Source organism: Panthera uncia, chromosome C2 (assembly GCF_023721935.1).
Source record: "Panthera uncia isolate 11264 chromosome C2, Puncia_PCG_1.0, whole genome shotgun sequence".
NCBI classification, from domain to species: domain Eukaryota; kingdom Metazoa; phylum Chordata; class Mammalia; order Carnivora; family Felidae; genus Panthera; species Panthera uncia.
The window spans coordinates 104,746,923-104,769,667 of NC_064810.1; positions in this window are offsets into that span (position 1 = coordinate 104,746,923).

Below are 22,745 nucleotides of genomic sequence, written 5' to 3' on the forward strand. Positions count from 1 at the left end.
AAAAGTAAGAATATCAGTATTGAAGTGAGACAAAGGAAAAGTCTTATTTAAGTTTGCTTTAAATAGACAATATCTGAAAGAAATTTTAGTGGAAGAAATTATCCCATTCACAACGGCAGCAAAAACCATTATGCATCTTAAATTAAACATGGTAAGTGTGCAGGAAATATATAAAGAAAATTATAAAATTAGTACGGACATGAAAGGAGACTTAGTAAGTAGGCAGAAAGACTCAATCATGTAAAGGTACAAGTAATTCCTAAATTAAGCTATAAACCTGATACAGTCTCAATAAAAATCCCATTAGAGTTTCTTTTCTTTGTGCATTGTTTGTTTATTTTGGAGCTTAAGGATAGTGAGAAAAAAGTAGGAAAATACTATTGAAGGAAACTAAGCTTACCATACATTAAAATGTATTATAAAACTATAAGAATTAAAACTATGTGGTGTCAGCACAGACTAGAAAGATTAGACTAGTGGAACAAAATTGAGAAATAGAGCTAATTTTATATGGAAATTTCATATATGATAAACCCATGATTTAAAATCAGTAGGAAAAGTGTATTTTTCAATAAATAGTTTTATGAAAACTATCTAGGCTTCTGGGAAAAGAATAAAACAGAAATTATTTCATCTTCCTCCTAACAAAAAGATGAATTAAGATTTAAACATGAAAAAATGAAACCATGGGAATACTAGAAGCAAATGTGAGGCTTGTATATAATTTTGAAATGACAAAAGCCTTTCTAAGCAAGAAAACAAACCCAGAAACCATAAAGTTAATAAATTTCATAACCTAAAAATTAAATGTTCTGCACAGCAAAAATATCATCACAAATACACTCAAAAGACAAATGGCCAACCAAAGAAACATTAGAATGTATATTACTGACAAATGATTAATTTTTTCAATATATAAAGAGTTTTCTCAAGTTGATAAGGAACAAGAACACAAATCCACATTTTAAAAAAGGTTATAAGTACACGAAAAGATTCCCAATCTCACTAATAATAAAAGACATTCATTTTAACAGTTAGATACCATTTTGCAATTTTCAGATTGAAAAAGATAAAAAAAAAAAAATACAAGATGCAAAGATCTAAGCATGCTCATTCACTGATGGGAGTATAAATTAGTTTGCCCGAGCTATGGTCTGAATGTTTGCATACCCCTTTACTACCCACTGCTGCTGCCCAAATTCATATGTTGAAATCCTAATGTTCAATGTGATGGTATTAGGAGGTGGGGCCTTTTGGGAGGGGATTATGTCATGAGGACAGAGCCCTCATAAGTAAGTAACATTAATACCCTTAAAAGCAAATGCTAGAGAGATTGCTTGCCTGCCTCTACCATGTGAAGATATGAGAAGTCTGCAATCTGCAAAGAGGATTCTCACCTGACCAAAGTAGTAACATTGATCTTGGACTCCCCAGCCTCCAGAATTGTAAGCAATACATTTCTGTTGTTTATAAGCTACCCAATCTAAGGTATTTTGTTATAGCAGCCTGAACTAAGACAGTCTTCCTTCAGAGGACAATCTGGTACTGTCTACCAAATATAAGGTGCACATGCCCTTTTAGTCCAGCAGCTCACACTTTGGGGAATTTGTCCCATGTTGTATTCACACATGTGCAAGAAGTGTGAGGGATATGTTTATTATAGTATTAATGGTCATAGAAAAAGTTCGAAAAAATTGTCAACAAATAGGCTATTTGTTTAAAAAAATTTAGTGTATACGTATGATGGAACACTGTGCAGTTATTAAAAAAAGAATGAAGCCATTCTATTGGTTGTATAGAGTTACAAGATATATTTTTTAGTTAAAATTTTTTGAATGTTTATTTATTTTTGAGACAGAGAGAGAGAGAGAGGGGCAGAGAATGAAGGAAACACAGAATCCAAAGCAGGTTCCAGGCTCTGCGTTGTCAGCACAAAGCCCAGTGAGGGACTCAAACTCAGGGAATGTGAGATCATGACCTGAGCTGAAGTTGATGCTTAACTGACTGAGCCACCCAGGCACCCCTGTATTTTTTATTTAAAAAAATTTTAAATGTTTTTATTTATTTTTGAGACAGAGCATGAGCAGGGGAGGGGCAGAGAAAGAGGGAGACACAGAATTTGAAGCAGGCTCCAGGCTCTGAGCTGTCAGTACAGAGCTTGACGCGGAGCTAGAACTCACGGACTGTGAGACCATGACCTGAGCTGAAGTCGGATGCTTAACTGACTGAGCCACCCAGGAGCCCCTATATTTTTTATTTTAAATGCCAAGAAGTAGGCACCCAGCTAATTCAGTTGGTAGAGCATGAGACTCTTAAATGCCAAGCAGTATATGTACTATGCTCTAATTTATGTAAGCATAGAAGAGGATACACATATATTTGTATGTATTATTTTTGCATCACACACATACTTTTCATGCTTGTATATGCCTAGAACATTCCTGAAAAATGGTTCCCTCTGGGGAGGGGTACTGAGGAACTAGAAGAGGTTGGTATAAGAGGGAGATTAATTCTTGTATATTTTTTATACTTATGTCCTTTTTTATCCTGTACATATATTATTTTTGCAATAAAACAAGTTTTTTGTAAATAAATTCTAAACATGGAATTTTATAATATATAAATTTCACATTTCAAATCAATAGGGACAAGATGAATTATCCAATAGGTAGCAATGGCACAACTGGATGGCCATTTAAAATGAATTTGGATAACAAAATAAATTCTAGAGGGATCAAAGTTTTAAATGTAATAAAAAATAAAACCATTAAGGTTGTTGTAGATGATGGTGATAATATTTTATAATGTTTGGGAAAGAACTTTATTTTTTTATTTCAGTATAGTTGACATGCAATGTTACATTGGTTTCATGTGCATAACTTAGTGATTTGACAAGTTTATACATTATACTATGTTTACCACAAGTATTGCTACCATCTGTTCCATTACAGTATCGCTATTACAATATCGTTGACTGTATTCCTTATGCTTTGCTTTTTATTCCTGTGACTTACTCATTCCATGACTAGAGGCTTGTATCTCCCTCTACCCCGACCCATTTTGCCCAAACTCCTATCTTCCTCCCTTCTAGCACCCATCAGTTTGTTCTTTGTATTTGTACTTTTGCTTCTGCTTTTTGTTTGTTTATTCATTTTTTTAGATTCCATTTATGAGTGGAATCATACAGCATTTGTCTTTCTCAGTCTGACTTATTTCACTTAGCATCATACCCTCTAGGTTCATCCATGTTGTCTCAAATGGCATGATCTCAGCCTTTTTTAATGGTTGTGTTATATTCCATTGTGTATAAATACCACATTTTCCTTATCCATTCATCTATTGATTGATACTTAGGTTGTTTCCATGTTTTGGCTATTGTAAGTAATGCTGCAGTAAACATAGGGTTGCATGTATCTTTTTAATGGAGTGTTTTCATTTTCCCTGAGTAAATACCCAATAGTGGAATATTGGATCATATGGTATTTCTATTTTGATTTTTTTGAGGAACCTCCATACTGTTTTCCACAGTGGCTGCACCAGTTTACATTTCCAACAGAGCATGAGGATTCCTTTTTCTCTATATCCTCGCCAACACTTGTTTCTTGTCTTATTATAACCATTCTGACAGGAGTGGGGTGATATCTCATTATGGCTTTAAGTTTCATTTCCTTGATGGGTATGGATATTGAGCATCTGTTTATGTACAGTAAAACCTTGGTTTGTGAGCATAATTCATTCCAGAAATATGCTTGTAATCCAAAGCACTTGTATATCAAAGCGAATTTCAAGAACTGTTGGCTCAGTTGTGATCACGTGACATTCGGCAAGACATATTGCAAGATACTGCTCGTTTATTAGGTTAAAATTTATAAGAAATGTTTGATTATCTTGTGGAACACTCGCAGGACAAGTGACTTGCAATCCAAGGTTTTACTGTATTTCTTGGCCATCTGTATGTCTTCTTTGGAAAAATGTCTATTCAGGTCCTCTGCCCATTTCTTCTTAATTGGATTATTTGTTTCTTTGGTTTTGAGTTGTATGAGTACTTTATATATTTTGGACATTAACCCCTTATCAGATATATTATTTGCAAACACTTCTCCCATTCACTAGGTTGTCTTTTAGTTTTTGACGATTTTCTTTGCTGTGTAAAAGCTTTTTATTTTGATGTAGTCCCAATAGTTTATTTTTGCTTTTGTTTCCTTTGCCTTAGGAAACATATCTAGAAAAGTGTTGCTATGGCTGATGTCAGAGAAATCAGCCTGTGTTCTCTTCTAAGATTTTTATGGTTTCAGGTCTCATCTTTAGGTCTTTAATGTACTTTGAGTTTATTTTTGTATATAGTGTCAAAAAGTAGTCCAATTTCTTCTTTTACATGCAACTGTCCAGTTTTCCCAGCACCATTTATTGAAAAGATTATCTTTTTCCCATCATATATTCTTGCCTCTTTTCTCATAAATTGACCATATAAATGTGGGTTTATTTCTGGGGTATCTATTCTGTTCTATTGATCTATGTGTCTGTTTTTGAACTAGTACCATACTTTGATTACTACAGCTTTGTAGTATATCTTGAAAAATGGAATTGTGATACGTCCAGATTTGTTCTTCTTTATCAGGATTACTTTGGCTATTCAGAGTCTTCTTTGGTTCCATACAAATTTCAGTTTCATTTGTTCTAGTTCTGTTAAGAATTCTATTGGTATTTTGATAGAAATTGCATTGAATGGGTAGATTGTTTTGGATAAATGGGCATTATGACAATATTAATTCTTCCAATCCACGAGCATAAATATTCTACTTGCTGGTGTCATCTTCAGTTTATTGTATCAGTGTTTTATACTTTTCAGAGTGCAAGTCTTTCACCTCTTTGGTTAAGTTTACTCCTAGGTATTTTATTCTTTTTGTCCAAGTGTAAATGATGGTGTTTTTTATTTTTTATTTATTTAAAAAATTTTTTTTAACATTTATTCGTTTTGAGAAACAGAATAGAGTGTGAGCGGGGAGGGACAGAGAGAGAGAGGGAGACAGTATCTGAAGCAGGCTCCAGGCTGTGAGCCTGATGCGGGGCTTGAACTCACTGACTGCAAGATCACGACCTAAGCCAAAGGCGGACACTCAACCCACTGAGCCACCCAAGCACCCCATGTTTTTTAATTTTCTCTTTGAATTTGATATTTGTATAGAACTGTTACCAATTTCTGCGTATTAATTTTGTATCCCACCTTTACTGAATTTGTTTATTACTTATAGTACTGTTTTGGTAGAATCTTTAGGATTTTCTATGTATAGTGTCATGTCATCTGCAATTAGTGACAGTTTAACTTTTTTTTTTTTTTTACCACTATAGATGCCTCATTTCTTTTTCTTGTTTAATTCCTTTGGCTAGGGCTTCTAGTACTATGTTGAATAAAAGTGGCAAGAGTGGACATCCTTGTCTTGTTCCAACGTTAGAGGGAAAGTTCTTAGTTTTTCACCAATGGGTATGATGTTAGCTGTGGGTTTTTCATATATGGCCTTTATTATGTTGAAGTATGCTCTCTCTAGCCCCATTTTGTTGAGAGTTTATTATTATTATTATTATTATTATTATCATGAATGGATGTTGAATCTTGTCAAATGTTTTTTCTGCATCTACTGGGATGATTATATTATTTTATCCTTGGTTTTGTTGATGTATTTTATGATGTTGATTGATTTGTGAATATTGCACTATCTGTGTATCCTAGGAATATATCCTACCTTATCATGGTGAATGATATTTTTAATGTATTGTTGTATGTGGTTTGCTAATATTTTGTTGAGGATTTTTGCATCTATGCTCATCAGGGACATTGGCATATAGTTTTCTTTTTTTGTGGTATCTTTATCTGATTTTGGATTAGGGTATTGCTGGCTTCATAGAATGTATTTGGAAGCTTTCCTTTCTCTTCTATTTTTTTGGAATAGTTTGAGAAGAATAGGTATTAACTCTTCTTTAAGTGTCTGGTAGAATTTACTTTTGAATCCATCTGGTCTTGGACTTTTATTTTTTGGTAGTTTTTTGATTACCAGTTCACTTTTATTACTTATAATCAGTCTATTCAGATTTTCTGTTTCTTCCGGTTCAGCTTTGGAAGATTGTATGTTTCTAGGAATTTTCCATTTTTTCTAGGTTGTCCAGTTTGTTGGTATATACTTTTTCATAGTATTCCCTTATCATCTTTTGTATTTTTGTGGTATCAGTTGTTATTTCTACTTTCTCATATCTGATTTTATTTGAGTTTTTCTCTTTTTTTCTTGATGATTCTGGCTAAGAATTTTTCAGTTTTGTTTGTCTTTTCAAAGAATGGCTGTTGGTTTCATTGGTTTTTTTCCTTTTTTTTTTTTTTTTTTTTTTTTTCATTTTTTTTTTTTCTTTTTTTTTTTTTTTTTGTCTCTACATCATTTATTTCTGCTCTAATCTTTATTATTTCCTTTCTTCTACTCACCTTCAGCTTTGTTTGTTCTTTTTCTAGTCCCTTTAGGTATAAGGTTAGGTTGTTAATTTGACTTTTTTGCTTTCACTGTGTCCCAGATATTTTGAACTGTTATTTTTTCATTTTAATTTGTCTCCATGTATTTTTTTTTTAATTTTCTGAATGTTAACCTTCCCAGGTTGCAGGTTTTTTGGTTTCAGGTTTTTTCTTTTGAGCTGTTGGACAATATCATGCTACTCTCTCTGGCTTACAAAGTTTCTGCTGAAAATCAGCTGATAGTCTTATAGGTTTCCCTTATAGGTAGCTTTTTGTTTCTCTCTTACTGCTCTCAGGATTCTCTCCTTATCTTTAAACTTTGACATTTTAATTATTATATGCTGTGGTTCATCTTGTTTGGAACTCTCTATGCTTCTTGGACTTGGATGTCTATTTTCTCCTTAAGTTAGAAAAGCTTTCAGTTATTATTTCTTCAAATAAGTTTTCTATACCTTTCTGTTTTCTTCTTCTTGGACCCCTAGAATGTGAATGTTTGTTCACGGATGTTGTCCAAGAGATCTCTTAATCTATACTCATTTTTATTTATTTTTTTAAGTTTCTTTATTTTGAGAGAGAGAGAGAGAGAGAGAGAGAGAGAGAGAGAGAAACAGAAACAGCAGGGGAGGGACAGAGAGTAGGATAGACAAATTTCCAAGCAGGATCCACACCATCAGCTCATAGCCTTATGCAGGGCTTGAACTCATGAACTGTGAGATCATGAACTGAGTTGAGATCAAGAATCAGATGCTGAACTGACTGTGCCATTCAGGCGCCCCAATCTATACTCATTTTTAAAAATTCTTTTCTTTTTTTGCCACTCAGCTTGTGTGCTTTCTGTTATCCTGTCTCCAGATCACTGATACACTCTTCTTCATCCTCTAATTTACTGTTGATTCCCTCTAGTGTGGTTTTTACTTCAGTTATTGTATTTTTCAGCTCTGATTGGTTCTTTTAAATATTTTTTATCTCTCTATTGAAGATATCACTGAGTTCTTCAATTCTTTTTTTCAGCCCAGTGAATATCTTTATTATCATTACTTTAAATAGGGGTACCTGGGTGGCTCAATTGGTTAAACATCTGACTTTGGCTCAGGTCACGATCTTGTGGTTCAAGGATTCAAGCATCGGGGTCTGGGCTGACAGTTCAGAGCCTGGAGCCTGCTTCAGATTCTGTGTCTCCCTCTCTCTCTGCCCCTCCCCATTTGCACTCTATCTCTCCCTCAAAAATAAATAAACATCAAAAAATTTTTAAAAATAATTTACCAGGCATATTGCTTATTTCTGTTTCCTTTCTTTTACTAAGGCTTTGTTGTTGTTTTTGTTGTTATTCTTTCTTTTGGAGCATATTCCTTTCTCTCTCCATTTTTCTTGACTTTCTATGTTTGTTTCTATGGATTTGGTAAAATGTCTATTTCTCCTAAATTTGAAGGAGTAATCTTATGTATGGTGACCCCTAAGCAGACTGTGTGTACTTGGTGACCTTTGCTGGCTGGCTGAAGCTATGGTGGTATATACTTGTCACTCTTTTAAACCATGGCTTTTTACAGCAAATAAGGAAAAAAAATAAAGAATATAAAGAATAATAACAATAAAATCAAAAAGAAAAGGAAAGGAAAAAAGAAGAAATGAACAGAAAAGGAGAACAAGAAAGAAAAGAACAAAACAAAAAAGAAAAAAAGAAAAAGAAGATAAGACAAATAAAACAGTAAAAATTTAAAACAACCTCCCCCCCTCCCACACACACAAAACTGTGGCTTCTTTTCTGTGCTCCTCTTCCACAGATGTGGGAGAGAACATTCTCACAGTTCCTTGGCCCTTTAAACTGTGACTTTTTTCCTATGCTCTAGTGTAACCTGGCTGATGTGGACTTCAGAATCCTGGGCCTGCTGAGGTCATAAGCTCCCTATGACAATGTGCCCATTATAGTGTCCAGATCCTGCTCTAGTCTAGGCTTTTAAGGTGGGGAGGGAATATAAACCATGTCAGTCTCCAGCCCCCCTGACCTGGAGAGCTTTCCTACAGCTCCTTCATTGCCTGGCAGAGTTCTAGTGTTGTGTCTTTTATATGCTAGTTGTTATTTTAAATCATAGTTTTTTTTTTCCTGTGCCCAAGCATAGAGGAATCTGTTCCCGATTCCTCAGTGCTATCCCCTCCCCAGTATTGTTGGCAGCAGGGGGGCTGAGAGTTCCCTTTGTTATCATGTCTCTGTCTCTCTTACTGTTCTCTGTCTTTGGTTGTTGAATAGTTGTTCAGTCAGCCCTCAGTTCATCAGGAGGAATTGTTCTATTAATAGTTGTGATTTGGTGTGTTCCATGGAGGAGGTGAATTCAGTCTTCCTACATTGCCATGTTGAACTAGAACCAGGAAAGAACTTTCTAAGCATGTCATGAAAACTTATGAAATTGAGCAAGTTGACTACAAAAAGTAAACTTTGGCTCAGTTAAAAAATATAAACAAAGTTGAAAGATAAGCAAAATGGAAAAAATATTTGCAAGACAAATGATATATCACGAGTCAATATTATTGACTAAATATTCTTACAAATCAATAAGGAAAAGCCTAAAAAAAAAAAGAGGATAGGATGTGGAAAATTCACAGAAGGAAAATTTTACACATGAAAAGTTTCCAACCATGCTAGTAATCTGTGAAATGTAAATAAAAATAATAAATTTTGTTTTCACCCAGAAAATGGACAAAAATTAAAAATTTAACTTAATAAAAGTTGTTGAGCAAGAGTTCTTTCACATACTTTTTGGTAGAGATAAAAATTGGTACCTTCTGAACATCTCCTTAATAGCCCAAATGCACAGTGTGTATGTAGTATTTGTTCCAGCAATTCCTCATGGTAGGAATGCACTCTGAAGAAATAATCATCCAAGTTCAAACTGAGAAAAATCTCTGTGATGGTCATTAAAATGTTGTTTAGGATCACACGCGCACACACACACACACACACACACACACACCAATTGATATGTTCATCAATGGGGTATTTGTTATATAAAGATTGGCAACTCTTACAATGGAATATAATGTAGCCCTTTAAAATGAAATGGATCTATATGTATGGACATGCAAATTTCTCCTTGACCTGCTGCCAAGTGCTTAAAAGCAGATTACAAAACATCATGTAGATCACAAAATACTGTAGAGAAAGAGCTCTCAGGAAGGTTGCTTATACAAATATAGTGGTTTTTATTAAGTGGGAGGAATTTAGGTCATTTTTGCTTTCTCTCTTAGACTATTATTTTTTTAATGTTTATTTATTTTTGGGGGGGGGAGGGAAGGGCACAGAGAGAGGGAGACACAGAATCTGAAGCAGGCACAGGCTCTGAGCTGACAGCACAGAGCCTGATGTGGGCTCAAACTCATGAACAGTGAGATCATGACCTGAGCCGAAGTCGTTTGCTTAACCCACTGAGACACCCAAGCATTTTTCCCTTAAACTCTTTAAATTAAATCTGAGCACGTACCATTTTACTTCACTCTCTAATTAAGTTATTCCTGTGCAGACATTAAAAATAATGGAGAAAAAATGAAATGGAATGAAAAGATGCTTATAATTTATTAAGTAGAGAAATATAGCTTACAAACCAATATGTACAGCACTGTTCCATTTTGGAATAAAGTATACAAATGTATATCCCCATTACATACATTTGTGACTGGAAAAAATGAGCTCAATTGTGTTAGCAGTGGTCCTCTCTGTGTGGTGGGATTTTGGCTGAGTTTTTAGAATATATTTTCTGTATTTTTTCAATGAAATATCACTTTTTAGTGGAAATTATTAGAGTTACCTCTTTAAAAATTATTTTAAGTATAAAAATATCAAAATCTTGTCTTAATGAAAACAGAGAATTATTCTCTCTTTAGTTCTTAACCCAATATTTAAAAATTTTTTTAATGTTTTTTTTTTAATTTTTGAGAGACAGAGCAGGAACAAGGGAGGGGCAGAGAGAGAGGGAGACACAGAATCTGAAGCAGGCTCCAGGCTCTGAGGGGTCAGCACAGAGTCTGATGCAGGGCTTGAACCCATGAACCATGAGATCATGACCCAAGCTGAAGTTGGACACTTAACTGATTGAGCCATCCAGGCACCCCTTCTTAACCCAATATTTAAAAACCAAGTTACAAAACGGGGAAGGAGGCATTGAGTGATGGTGAAAACTGTATGACTTAAGAGTTTTCTGTGATTCAGAGTCTCTATTAGAGACTTTGCCATTATGAAATTAAGCCTTTTCCATGATATTTTTTAAAACTACCTTAGGTAGGGTAGAGATACAACTATCATTTGGATGAACTCCCTCCCAGTACAGACAACCATGTGTGCAGACAGACTTCCATCTAGGATTGGTGAATAATCAGATGTCTCTTAAAGCCATGGCCACATGAGCCCTCCTCAATGTCATGAGCCAAGAAGAATAAAGGGTTAAATTGATCATCAGAACTACAAAAAGACCTGGAGTTTGTTTTCACACAAGATCCTTAATCTCACTCTGTTGTAAACTGGCATTTGAGCAGTAGAAGTCCTTTTTCACAGAGAACTATGGGTTTTCACGTTCTGATTTTATTTCTGATTTGTTTTTCATTATTTCCTGAAGCTATTGATGTTTCAGAGGCAGTGGGGGAAGTGAGAAAGCCCTGGGAGAGTTTCAGTCTTTGAATTTCGGAACTCAACCATTCAGAAGTTCATACTCATGTTCACAAAAACAATGTCACAGGGTCACTTTGGCCAATTGAGTGTTTTGTACAAGGGCTGGCGCTCGGGTCCTGTGCGTGTTTGCCGAAGCAGCCTTTCACCCCTTCTACACTTCCCTTTTTCTCTTTCTTTTTCCCTTTATATCAACATGTTGTAGCCTGTGACACCAGCTAAATTAATCACTCACTGCACTCAGGGAAGCCACCGCAGGATATAGAATAACAAAGACAACAAAATTATTGCAAAGCTGGAGAGAAGGGACTGGCATGTGAATAGAAACAGCACACCCTCACCAGCTGTGTCCTCACAGGGGCTGGAGCAGCAGATTAAATTGGGACTGTTTTTTATTCTATTTGTGTGGATTTGAGAATGGCCACAATACAGTGCCAAGGACCCCTAGTGAAGGGAAATCCCTTCAGAATTCTCAGCCTACTGACAAAGCTGAGGTTTAGGACTTCAGGATTACCCAGGAGTGTGTCCCCTTGGGGATGCTCTGGTGAGTAGATCCAGCTCACTGATTGCTGAGTCTCCAGGATCCAGAACATGCAGGGTCCTTAAGTCAGAGCCAACAGAGAAATAAAATCTCTAGTGGCCTAAAATGCACGGTTTGAGTCCTAGTGGGCCAATCATCTGCATAATAACCAAGAACGATGGAGAGGATGGAGGCTGTCAGTTTCTTTGACCCGGGGGATAAAGAAACCCCTGATGACGAATGTCAGCCGAATGAAAGGTAGTGTGGTGAGTTCACCAGTGTTCTATTCCATAGCTAAATTCATGGACCAGTGTCAACCTACAGGGGGCTGTCCCAGAGTGACCTAGAGCTCTGTTGGACCTTTCCTCTTAAAGATGTCTTCTAACAACTTATTTAAGGCAGAGAAAACTTAGTTGTGCATTGGACATACAGCTGAGAGTCACAGCAAGGATACAGAATGACAGTTTTAAGATTCAAAGGCTCTTTAAAGCAACAAACAAGAAGTAAAAAATAGCAAGAGGAACTATAATGAGAATGATAATAAACAAGTATCTTATACAATCATCAGCAAAAACAAATGTTAACTATAAACTATTGCATTTGGGTTCAGAAATTCAATTGAATGAAGATAGAGTATGATTTAGCTTAACAGCAGAATCACCCCAAAGAAGTTCTAGGGTCATGAAGAGCCAGCTCAGTGACAGGTGTAAAGCTAATGCCAGTGGCAGAATAGAGTTTGGAACAAGGAAAGTAAGAGTTATATGCTCCTCAGCACTGCTCAAACCATATTAGAAGAAAACCTACCTCTGGATGACTAGCATGAGCAAGAAAGCATGCAACATATTCTGGGGACCAGAGAGAGCAGAACTAGGTCCAGTATAGGAAAAATGAAGAAAGAAAAATCAGGGCTTGTTCCAGGCTGATTTCTGTCTCCTCCAAATTCATATGTTGAAGCTGTAACCCCCAGTATCTAGAATGTGGCTGTATTTGGAGATAGGGCCTATAAAGAGGTGCTTAAATTTAAACAGGCCATTAGTGGAGATTCTAATCCAGTCTGACTGGTGTCCTAATAAGAAGAGGAAATTAGGACACACCGAGAGGCACCATGGGTTCACACACACAGAGGAAAGGCATGTGAGGACACAGCAAGAAGGTGACAATCTGCAAGCCAAGGAGAGAGCCCTCAGAAGAAACTACACCTGCCTATACCTTGATCTTGGACTTTTAGCTTCCAGGACTGTCAGAAAATAAATTTCTGCTCTTCAGGCCACCCAGGGCTGAAAAGAAAGAAATATTTTCTAACAAAGTGGCAGAGATAATGTAGGCTGTGGTCACAGATGACATGGAATCTTTTCTTGAGTGAACTTTAGTCAGGCTCCTGAGTCTTCTTCTCAGTTAGACGTCCACTTTGGGCTGTTGAGCCTCATTTTAGCAAAGAATCCTACTAAATCAGTTTATCAGGAATTCCTTCATCTTGTGGAGAAAGGGGAACCCTCTTACACTGTTAGTGGGAATACAAACTGGTGCAACCACTCTGGAAAACAGAGTTAAAAATAGAACTACCCTACAACCCAGCAATTTTACTACTAGGAATATACCCAAAGGATACAAAAAGGCTGATTTTTAAGGGGCATATGCACCCCAATGTTTATAGCGGCATTATTAACAAGAGTCAAATTATGGATAGAGCCCATGTGTCCATTGATTGATGAATGGATAAAGAAATGGTATATGTACATAATGGAATATTACTTGGTGATCAAAAAGAATGAAATCTTGCCATTTGCAATGATGTGGATGGAGCTAGAGTGTATTATGATAAGCAAAAGACAGTCAGAGAAAGATAAATACCATATGATTTCACTCATATGTGAAATTTAAGAAATAAAACAGATGAACATAGGGGAAAGGGAAAAAAAGAGAGAGAGGCAAACCACAAAACAGACTCTTAACCATAGAGAACAAACTGAGGGTTGCTGGAGGGAGGTGGGTGGGGGGTGGGCTAAATGGGTGATGGGCATTAAGAAGGGCACTTGTGATGAGCACTGTGTCTTGTAGCAAGTGATAAATCACTAAATTCTACTCCTGAAACCAATACTACACTATATGTGAATGAACTAGAATTTAAATAAATATTTGAAAAAGGAGTTCCTTTATCCTTGATATCTAATGAAGTTCCTTTTAGTAATTTTCAATCCACTGACCCTCTCACTGTGCCCATTGGCTGTACATCCTTGGTTGTCTTTTCTGTATTGGCACTTAAGTTCAGTTCTATTCTGGTCTCTTTCCCCTATTGCAGTAGCTCAGATAGAATCTGTCTGGCCATTTTTAACAAGTGTTCTGGGAAAATTTTCTCTTTAACACAAAGAACCTCAAAATCTCAGTGTCTTAAGAACATAAGTTCAGTACACTTTCATGCTACTCATGCTCTGTGGACCAGCTGTGGACTCACTGCAGTCACTGAAGGACCCAGGCTGATGCACCATCCTGAGATATGCTTCCACAGTCCTCACATCAGGGGGCAGCACTGTGCTGAAACACACACTGGCTCCTAAAGGCTCTGCCCAGATGTGACCTTCACTCTGCCCACATTTTTATTGGCCAAAGAAAGTCCAAGGCCACACCTAACTTTCATCGGGATGGGTAAATAAAATCCTACCATGTGCCTAGAAGGAGGAAATTTGAAATGTTTGTTTTTAGCCCTAAAGTCTATAGCTGTATTTTTTTATTAAATTAATTCATGTTTTTTATGAATTCCTCTAGAAAGTGGTTTTATTAAGATAGCTAAGATGTGATGATGCTTATGATCTAGTAGAGGAGACAAACACGTCTACCACTAATTTTGTCGATGTGGTACCTGGTGTTTCACTGTCAGCCCCATGTGTTACCTAGAGAATCTCTTTATTCCTAGGTCCCTGAAGAAATTGCCTTTGACCACCACTGATTGGGCTAGGAGGAGGCACCTCATCCAGGGTGACTTGACTGGACTTAGCCAATAAAATATTTATTCTTGGAAATTTGAACTAAAGGGCAGAAAGTCTAGCTACTTAGTTGGGGCCTGTTTCCTCTTTCCTGATAAGGGTGCTTTTGGGGACCACAATCCCTAGAGCTGACCTCTGTGGCTTGGATCCAGAACTCCTTTTTGTGTGTGGCTCCAACAGCCTGGGCCCAGCCAGCAGGGGCCTTATCTGATTTGCGTGGCTTCAGAAAAATTGCTGCTGAATTATGCTGGGACAGAGCTATTACAGAAAGGGTTCTTTAGTTTGGGAGGCAGTTGGAGGAGGCACTCTGAGAGTATGGATACTATTACTCAGACTCATTACCAGAGTTGAATGTGTGCTAGGATTAGATGCCCACAGTTGTAAGATGGAACATTACTATAAGTGGTATTCACCGCAATTTCTTATATTCCTATGACGTGGGTCCCTGTGTCTTGTCACTGGACTGAGTCACCTTCAGTAAAACATAGACATTTAACCCATGCAATGGGAATTTGGAGGAAATTACCAGGCTTTTGATTTTTTTTTTTTGAACTTTCAGGGAGTAACAGAAATATTAATGCTGACTTTCCTGGTATATAGGCCATTTATCAGTCTGCACAGTGTGAACTGATGTGTGCGTGCATGCATGTGTGTGTGTGTGTGTCTTTGTGCATTTGGCTCTATGACTGTTTTTGCCATCAATGCCTCCTCTCTCTCCCTCACATGGCTTGTTGGAGTCCTTTTATGTTAACACCCTCCATAAGAAGCCTTCAGTTTGGTAGTACTGCTCACTACTAACAAATGCATCAGAAAACAATGCACACCCCTGCCCACTAGTAATCAGAGCAATTACTTAACGAGCACATCTCTGTTTCCTCCAGGGTGGACTAATTAAAAGGCTTCCATGCTGTTGTCAGGAATGGACAGAGAGTGTTTTGTATTACTTTTTGGAGAAGCAGAAAGCTAACATTAGGTTTTATGTGGAAACATTTTCAACATTACTCACAGGATTCTTCTCATCTCTGTCCTTCTAGGGAAGGCTCAATTGTTGGCCATAGATTGAAAAGACAGGGCAAACAGTAGGTATGTGAGTTGCACCTGTTATTTTGAAGACAGGTGGTCTTAAGCTGTAGAGGAGCAGTTCTCAAACTTCAGCACTCTTCAGAATTCCCTAGAAGGCCTATTAAAACACAGCCTGTTGGCCCTGCCCCAGAGTTTCTGATTCAGTAGGTCTGGGATGGGGCCCAAAAACTTGTACTTCTAAGTTCCTAGGTGATGTGGATGCTGCTAGTGGGGAAACCATACTTTGAGAGCCCTGCTACAGAGAAGAGCTTTTCTTCTCTGGTTTCTACCATTCCTCAAGGCAACAGGAGCACTGCTCATCCAGCAGAGCTCATGAGAGAGAATCGGCTTTAGACACCATTACTTTGCAAGATGGAATAGATGTTAATGGACACTTACTTCAGGTGGAAGGAATGTAAACTCTGGGTTCAAATCCCAGGTCTGCCCCTTGGAAGTTATGTGAATGTGCACTGATTGCTCATTGCTGTGATTCTCAGTGTCCTTGTCCATAAAATGGGGGCATGCACTTCATAAGATTGCTGTGAGGCTGCATGAAGTCGCCAGTGTAGGTTGTGACATGCCCTTTGTGCCTAGTGAAATGAAGGCCCAAGTTAGTTTCTTCCTCTCACCACTCCCTGAATTTCCCTAGGGGGTTTGAAGTGACTTACTTATTCCTCAAGGTTCATGTAATGTTCATGTGATAAATGTCAGGCACAGTTTACTTTATGCTGCAGTGCATTAGTTAAAAATATTTGTTGAAGGTGAATCAAGTCTTAAGAGATAAAGGATAAACTCCCTTCACCAGAGATTTTTCATGCAGAGAGCTTTTTTAATAAATAGAAAAAGAAAATAGGAAGCTCCAAAATTTACTTTATTCCATGGAAACATGGGTAGAAAAAATATGTTGATGTAGTACTACCTTCTAAACTTGTACATCGAAAAGCTTAAACACACAGTCAATTTAAGCCAAAAGACTACAGTAAAAATATTTTGAATGCAACAGGTCAGTAACAAAGGAATGTTTTGGAAAGAAGATTGTGAAAGGGTATGGAGTCATCTAATTCTCTATGTTCACATCCTCAACCTTGTAAAATCCGATCAAGATTATTAATCCTGCTTTTAGTGCTGGTAAAATAAAATTACCTTAAAGAGAACATCGCTCATACCTACTTCTTACCGAGCTTACTGAGAAACCAGGTCAGTTATTAATATTTGACTTTTAAGTCTTTATCAACAGCTATATTTTATTGAGCCATTATTATGTGCCAGACTTGGGGCCATGTACTTAGCATACATTATTAGATAATTCCTACAACAACCTAGCGGAGAGGGTACTAAAATCTTCCCCAATTTATAGATGAGGAGACAGAAGCCTCGGGAAAGAGATGCTTTGTCCAAGTTTGTAAGAATTGGAGGGCTTGAAACTCAGGCCTGTCTGACCCTTTGAACATTTACAAGGCCTTTCTAAACTCCTCCCATCAAAGGACACCAAATGCCCAAAAGATAGTTTTATAAAATGGAGACAAATTGGATCCACTTGTCAACTCTTCCCTTAGCACAAGCATCTCAGGTTTTCATGAGTCTGGAAACTATGTCCCAGTGAAACCTAAATATGCCCAAAGGTTAGAACTGTCTGCAAGGTCTGATGGAAGAGGAGTTAGACCACAGACTTTTCATTCATGCCTAAATATCTCCAGTCTCCACCAGGTCAGTGCCTGGCATTTTCTGAAGAGAATCCCAAACAACTGAAATTCACAGGGTCTCTTCTAGTCTGTAACTTCTTCTAGTAGGGAAATCTAACCCTTTAAGAGTCAAGTTCTTGAAACTAAAGTGAAAAATGAAGGTGGATATCTAGAACTACTTAGTATTCTGTGACATAACTTCCCCAATACACACAAATTTAATGCACTTTTGATTGAGCCCATAATTACAAAATTTGTTTAAAGCCGTTATATTATCTTCTTATTTGACACAATATGGCACAATTTTGTTATAGGATTGAAAACCAAATAAGACAACTACAGTTGGTAGCATTTCAAAGAAATATTCCCTTTAAGATGAAATCAATCCTGTTTTAAGTTTATTCCCCTGCTTTATGGCTGAGGCTCTAGGGGTGTATTTTGCTGAAAAATGTCTTTTTGATTTTTTAGAAATTCTTTAGATTAATATGCAGCTGTCATTGCAAGGCAAATCTAGATCTGCTTTTATGTTTCCTCTTTCCCCAGGCTGCAACTAGTGTCTACCTCTCCAGGAGAGACGGTCCACTCATTTCTGATTGGGGTTTGATATTCTGGGTCAGACAGCAAAGAATTCATCAACTCATCATCATTTAGAGCATGTCACACTTTGTCTATTTATATTGACTGAATACATTTTTTTGCTTAATGTGTCCAATATCTTGGTCTTAACATTTTGTTTCTGTCTAATTTTAATACCTGTTCTCACACACACACACACACACACACACACACACACACGTGCTCACACACTCACACCCACGGTGCACCATGCCATATTATCACAATTTTCAACATAGTAAGAAAAACACAGTGCTTTGATGTGTTTCTGAGTATTGTTTCTGCACTTACTTAATTCTATTCAAGGTTTTTCTTCCTATCTTTCCTTCTATTGAATTTAAAGGACAATGGACTCTCCTCTTGTGCTCTACTGCATATTTTCAATGCTCCCCCTCTCTAATTCCTCTTTTACAGATGCAAGCTTGTTTATCTGTGCATTTTAAATGTAGGTTAGATTTGTGCCCTTGATCCCATGATAGGAAAACACAAGGAGGTATAGAATAAAATAAACTTTTCTGAAACTTCTTTGTAGTATATGTCTGTAACAAAACGTCTAAACAAAATGTAGCTGCCAGTCAGTTCCATAGCACCCGAAGGACACACATTTGTGTTGACTTATTTGATGAGTATCTTCATTGTACTTCTTTAGATTGAATGTGGATGTGATTCATTGGATTGAACAAGATCTGTTGATGACAGAAAGATTAGGAGCTTTGTTTGTAAGAAATGGGAGTGTATTTCTTTGATATTAGTTACCATATAATTAGGACCAACTGTTTGTCTTTTGCTTCTTTTAACACTTGTAAAGAAATCTGGAAAATATGGATTCCATTTAGTCAGTTATCAACAGAAAATATTAAAACGCTAGATCTGGTCAACATGCTGCAGTCTACAGACCAAATCCTGCCCTCCTACTTTTATAAACACAGTTTCGTTGGAGCACAGCCACGCCCACCAATTTACATATTGTCTGGATGATTTTGCTAGAGCTGCAGAGTTGAGTGGTTGAAACGGAGACTGTATGGCTCGCAAAGACTGAAATATTTACTCTCTGGTCCTTTAGAAAAAGTTTGTCAACTCCTAATATAGATGTTCAGAGGTGGTGATATTTTAAAGCCTTTCTTTCCTCAGAAGAGGGCCAGTCGGTTTTGTTCATGAGTCTCAAGAAATCAGGCTATAAAAGATGTTGTTTTAAAAGCTCTATAACAGGGCAGACTGTTCACAAAAAAAATGGTTTCTGCCTGAAATTTATAAAGACATCCCATATTATTCAACCAGTACAATAAAATCCCTCTAAGATAGGGTAAGCATATAATTTATCATCCAAACCAAAGTGCTTTAGAAAGTGAAAAGGACTCTATTAACAATTATACTGAGACAGCAGACAAAAACTAGGACTGTCCCAGGCAAACCAAGATGTGTGGTCACCCAAAAAGTGCACCAGATTCAGTAAAATCGTAATATGTAAGATAAATACATATGATTTTAAGTTCATTTCTTCCACTAAAGCATATGAATCATCAAAGCCTTCTTTGTAACTGGAATTTTTACCTAACTGGTAGGAATCAAATGGGTGTTCCCAGTTCATTTGGGGAGTTAACGTAAGATCATTGGACCATCAGAAAACATTATGCAGTAATCAATACAACATTTGAAGAGAAAATTGAGCTTGAATAATTCTTGCTATGATTGCTCACCTGGACAATGAGGAAGTAACAGATATAAGTTATCTCGATTTTTACTGACACTTTCAGTTGTGTCCTGCATGATTGGCAACCTACAAAGGAATGACTTTGACCTTTCTGTCATTCTCTTCAAGGGCAATGTACTCAGATTCCACTGATCCATACCAGCATGGTATGGGAAGAAAGGAGAGAGAGAGAGAGAACCTAAAATACAAAGATCCTCAGCTTCATTGTTTAGAATTCAAGATCTTAAACATTTATTCCTTCTACACCTAAACAATTCTAAAGCAAATAAAAAGATTATAGTCTAGGATGATTATACTGATTCATTTATATTTTACAGTAAGGTCCCTAGTCGAATATTTATTCTATCCTCAAAAACCATAATAGAAAATATTAGAAACTACCATATGTTTGAATCTTTAAAATATCTTCTTTGATAATTCTATCCAATATCTGTTTGTATAAAGAAACTTAGAATGTGACTCCTACATGTGAAGATTCTAACAGTACCCCTAAACAAACCAACACTTGTGTGGTGCTTTATCTCTTACAAAGTACTTTCAAATTCATTCTCTTACCTGAGTCCTACCACATGCCGATTAGTCTGTGAGGCAGGATTACTATTACCTCTTTTGGTTGTGGGTAAAACAGAGTCTCATAGAGGATAAATGAGTTGCTCTAGATCACACAACTGATGAGTCCTAGACCCAGGATTGGTCTAGGCCTTCAGACTATAGGTTGTAGGTCATACAACTCTACCACATTGTTTTCTAAGTCATTAGGAATTAATAATGTTATTAATAACCCTGAAAAATTAATTCAAATGGAAATGACCTTGGTCTATAGGAGAAGAGGCCAAAATGAGCATGAAACTTAACACAGGCTATTTACAAATATTAAAAGAAAAATATAAATATGACAGGTTAAGTGTAAGCCATCGTTGCAGTTTTACTGTAGCGTAGGTCAACATGACAACAGAGATAAAAAGAAGCATAATATATAAGTGATTAAGGAATATACCCTATTTATTTACTAGTTAGAATTAAAGGTTAATATGTATTTTGTCCACTTGAGATTGTCTTCCAGGCTTGGCTACATATAATAGAAAGCACCTAAGTAACAATGTCTTAAACAAGACACATGTTTATTCCTCTAACAAAGGAAGTCTGGTCGTAGGCAGATGAAGCCTGCATAAAACCTCAATGAATCACCCGAACCCCCTCCAGCTGTCTATTCTGTCATCTCTACTGTGTGACTTTTATCCCTGGAGTTCAGGATGGAAGCAGAAGCTCCAGCTGTAACATTTATGTTCTAGGCAACAGGAAGAAGGGAAAAACAAAGCAGGATGCTCCTTTTGAGGAGACCTTCTAGAGGAAGATACATGACCCTTTGGCTTATATTGATTGGCAGAATTTTTTCACATGGCTATATATAGCTGCAAGAGAAGTTAACAAATGTAGTCTTTAGCTAGGTCAGCTCAAAATTAGGGCCTTGTTATTAGAAGGGTGGGGGGTTTCAGTTTGGGATGGGCAAATAGCAGTCTATTTTATTTTATTTTATTTTATTTTATTTTATTTATTTTATTTTATTTTGGGGTGCCTGGGTGGCTCAGTCGGTTGGGTGTCTGACTTTGGCAAAGTTTATTTATTTATTTTGGAGAGAGAAAGAGAGAGAGAGAGAGAGAAAGAGCGCATGCAAATTGGGGGGGGGGGCGGAAAGAGACGGGGAGAGAGAGAATCCCATGCAGGCTCTGCACCATCAGCATGGAGCCTGCTGTGGGGTTCAAACTCATAAACTGTGAGATCATGAACTGAACTGAAGTTGGACACTTAGAGCCACCCAGGCACCTCTGCCATGCTGTATTTTAAAAAGAATTGAGTAACTTGGAAGTTTTAGAGGATAGAGATAAAATTTTACTGTGTTTTTCAACTTATGGCAGGCTTTTTATCTATGTTACACAACAACCCTGAGGTCAGCTTCATTAATCCATGTAATAAAGAAAAAAACTAAGCCACAGAGAGGTTAAGCAACTTGTTCCAGTTTGTATAATTAATAGATGTGGTGCAAAAGCCGTTTTGTTTCCCTAGTATGTCCTTTTCTCCCTAGTTTTTACAATGAAAAATCAGTTTAAAAAAAACCCTGAAAAATAGTGAAAAAAATTGAGGGAAATTTAATTGCTTGGTCAAGAAAATAGGGTTTTGAAGGGGTATGAATACATTTGTTCATTCATTCATTCATTCAACAAACATTCACATTACTCCTACATGTCAAAACTTCTGTCTTCAAATAGAGAATTTTTGTTTTTTAAGAGAAACCAAAAATCGTCAATGAAGGGAATCAGAATTTTTAAAGTGGAGGGCTTTATAGATAATCTTGTCAGTCTTCCTCATTTTATAGAAAAGGAGATGAGGTCTGGCATGATGAAGTCATTGTCCTTCTAATTCTCAGAGGACAAGGACAGGAAATGGATCCCTCTTTAAGCTAGAACAGATTAAGTGTGTCCCAGGATCATGTGACACTGGAGTACATCACTGAGGGAGGTTATGGGATGTCAAATCCTAGAGATCAAGGAAAGACTGGAAAGCTTTCTCTTCTAGAAGGTTCCTGTTTACTTGGACCAAATGACTACTTCAGACCACTTGCAATTCTATGATGCCATGAGTGAGGCATCTGTGATGGATCTAAACCCCACCTGAGTTTAAACTAAGAATTTGAACCAGGCTTCCGTGTATTCAAGAATATGGCAAGGAAATTATTTTCAAACAGAAAAAGACCAAAGTAAGAATTACTTTCTTGTCTTGTTTACAACAAATACATTGCTGGAAGTGAGAAAGCTACGTTCTATGTTTCAAATTTCATTCTTTAGGGAGATTTCCTGACTCCTCTCTTTCTTTGCTTGGCTCTGTTTTTAAGCATTTAATTATAGGCTTTATTTTACTGTAGTTATCATGGTTGTCCAATTTAGACAGAAGTTGACGTTCCTGTGTGTAACTCTGTGGCCCTGGGTATCCTATTACTATAGAAATCATCTCTGGAGTTGGCAATTTACCAAA